Source organism: Ostrinia nubilalis, chromosome 16 (assembly GCF_963855985.1).
Source record: "Ostrinia nubilalis chromosome 16, ilOstNubi1.1, whole genome shotgun sequence".
In the NCBI taxonomy this organism is placed as follows: Eukaryota; Metazoa; Arthropoda; class Insecta; order Lepidoptera; family Crambidae; genus Ostrinia; species Ostrinia nubilalis.
Window position 1 is genome coordinate 10,118,257 of NC_087103.1, and position 3,654 is coordinate 10,121,910.

Consider the following 3,654-nt stretch of genomic DNA (forward strand, 5'->3'; position numbering starts at 1 on the left):
ACTAATACTGTTACATGCTACACACACACTACATGCCCACCGGCAAAAAAAATAAAAATAATGCATTAAGTATTATTTTTCATAACAATTGATAAAGGTTTATTAGAAATATTATTACATATCTTAATAATTTTTGATATAAGTTAAGAAAGATAAACATTTTCTTAAAACTATTGTCTATATGGTCTAGTCCTATTCTTATGTACTAACATTGGTTTCCCCTTATAATCTATTGTTAGATTTGGTTCACAATCTTCGATAACTCTAAATGGTCCTAAGTACAATGGATCAAGTTTGTTTACACTTTGTTCATTCTTTAGTAGTATCATATCACCAACTTTGTATGAAATAGGGTTAGTATAAAGATCATATCTAATTTTCCTTATTTCTTTACTTTTAATTAAATTTTGACGTGCATCATATTGCGATTTTTGTAGTCTGAATTTAAGTTGTTTAGGGTAATCGTAATGGTTGTATAATGGTTCAATGTCAGAAGTTAAATTACTTGGTAAATTACAAGGTTTTCCGAATACTAATTCGTAAGGTGTATACTTAGACTCTGTGTGCACGGTCGTGTTATAAGCGAAGCACCAATAGGGTAACCACACACTCCAATTATGTGGTTCATTTTCCGTTTGTATTCGTAAGTATGACATTAAGTTTTTGTGACTATTTTCTAAACTGCCAATCGATTGATGATGATATGCTGTTGATGTGGTTTGTTTAATTTTGAGGATTTCACACACTGTTTTCATAACTGTCGAAACAAACTCAGTGCCTCGATCAGAAACAATTTGTCGGGGAATACCATACCGTAATATAAAATTATTTACAAATGCTGTCGCTACTGAGACAGTATCTTTATTTTTTAAGGGGTACGCTTCAACGTATTTACTTAAATCACATTGAAGTGTAAGAATATATGCATTATTATCACTATCCTTAACTAAGGGCCCAACTAAATCTAAATATATTCTATCAAAAGAAGAATGGCCTGTATCAGTAAGAACCATAGGCTCTTTTATATATCTAAAATGTTTATGTCTTAGACATTTGTCACAATGATTCACAAATTCGGCTACATCTTTTTCTAGACCTGGCCAAAAAAATCGTCTTCTTATATTGTTTATCATGCGCCGTATGCCAGCGTGGCCACTCGTCGGCAAAATATGATAGTCGTTTAATATTACGCGTTGAGTATCGCGATCATCTATTCCCATGACACTATTTAAAATATAGAAACGTGGTCCGGACCAATTTTTTGTGTCATTTACAATACGAGTTAACTCTTTTACTTCATAATCATTATTTTCATTTTTTATAATATAAACATTATTTATTTTTAATTCATTACATGTATTTTCCAACTTCCTCACAAAGGCATCTCGTGCGCAATATGATCGGAAAGAAGGGTTTATATTTATAATTTGTTTCTTGGGGTCATAAGCAAATAAGTTACCTTTTTCTGGTGCGTTTCTCTCTATCAGTTTCCATTCACGTCCATTTGCATACCTCAATTCGACACAATCCTTTGGTTTTTTAAGTATTCCCACAACATTTGGCTGATCAGACCGAATGTTTGTAGTACTCAAATCCACCATAGGGTTGTCGCACGCGCTATGCGTATCATCGTCATTCATTCTTTTTCTTTGAGCTCTAGTTAAAACACACATTACATGTTCATTCATCTCTCTCAATTCGTCGCTTGATATTCGGATACGAGACAACGCATCTGCAGCTGCATTGTCCGCTCCCCTGACATATTCGATGACGTAGTCATATTCCTCAAGTAAAAGTCTAAATTTTGTCAAACGACTAGAAGGATTTGCCATGTTAAATAAGTAGATTAATGGTTTGTGGTCAGTTTTAATAATAAATTTACGCCCATATAAGTATGGTCTAAAATATTTTACAGACCAAACAATGGCTAGTAGTTCTTTTTCTATTGTTGGGTATCTAATTTCAGCTTTATTTAAGTTCCGACTTGCGAAAGCTATTGGTTTATTGTCGCTATTACTTAATACGGAACCTATCGCGTAGCCTGAGGCATCCGTTTGTAAAATAAAGGTATTTTTGCTATCAAAATTTGGATACTGTAGTATTGGTGGAGATATTAATGATTGTTTTAGTGAAGAAAATGATTCCTGACAATCTGTTGTCCATGCAAATTCTACATTTTTACGACAAAGTTTGTTTAGTGGTAATGATTTATCGGCAAAATTCGGTATAAATTTTCGATAAAAATTTGTAAACGCCACGAACCTTTTGACTTCGTCAGCGTTTTTTGGTACCGGATAGTTTTGTACTACTTTAATTTTTTCCGGATCTGGTTTTATGCCTTCAGTTGAAATAACGTGACCTAAAAATTGCATCTCTTTTCTTAGAAAATCACACTTGTTAGGATTTAATTTCAAATTTGTTTGGCGGAGTCTAATTAGTATGTCAATTAAATTTTTGTTGTGAATTTCCAAGTTACGACCGAAACAAATTAAATTATCCAAATATATAAATAACTTGTCGTATGTTAGTCCCGACATGGCTATTGTCATGAGTCTAGAAAAAGCACTAGGACTAATTTTTAATCCCATAGGTAGGCGTGTCATTTGGTACTGTCCTGACGGGGTTGAAAAGGCAGTATATTTTCTACATTCAGGGCTTAAGTTTGCTTGATAATATGCCTGTGATAAATCTAATTGAGTGAAATACATTGCACCCGACAATGAGTCAAGAATATCGGTAATATTAGGCAGTGGAAATTTGTCATCTAATATTCTATCGTTTAGTTTTCGAAAGTCGATCACTAATCTCCATTTTTTAGATTGATCGTCAGATTTTTTGGGTACTAAAAGAATGGGGCTTGACCATTCACTCTTTGCGGGCTCTATGATGTTATCTGAAAGCATTTTTTGAATATGTTTTTCGACCTCGGATCGCTGTGAAAAAGGTAAGCGATATTGTTTGACATAAACCGGGTCCGCATTTGGTTTTAACTGTATCGTTTGGTCGTATAAATGAGTTGTAGTTAATTTGTCGTTTGGTAGGTGAAATACGTCTGAAAACTTCGCACAAATATTACGAATGGAATCACTTTCTTCTTTATTTAAATGACTTAAATTGAGCTGCGAAAACATCTGACGTACTCTTTCTCCATCAACACTACTAGTCTCAAAGTTACATAAGTCGTATTCGATTAAGCTATGTATTTCCGGTCTAAAATAACTTAGGTTCACTTCCGATTCGCGGGTATTTAATATTTGTAAATAAATTTTTCCATTTTTCGGTCTACCTATACAACCGGCCATGAAAACTCCTTCACATAATTCTGCTGGTAAAACAACACAGTCGTCGTCATTACTACAATCTATTGTAAATATTTTTTCGCATCTCGGTGGTATTGTTAAGAAACTCCCTTTTCCTAATGATCCGTGAATCATTGGTACTGTAATAATTTCATTATTCAAATTATTTAATTTAAGTGTATTATTTTCAAAGTCCAAAACAGCTTGGTATTTACTTAAAAAATCTCGACCAATAATTCCAAACTGTACACAAGGTAGATAATCGATAACATAGAACTTGTGTTCAAATTCTTTTCCATTTAAGTTAAGTGTGACAGACACGTGTCCGATTGATCGTACATTGCCCCCGATACCA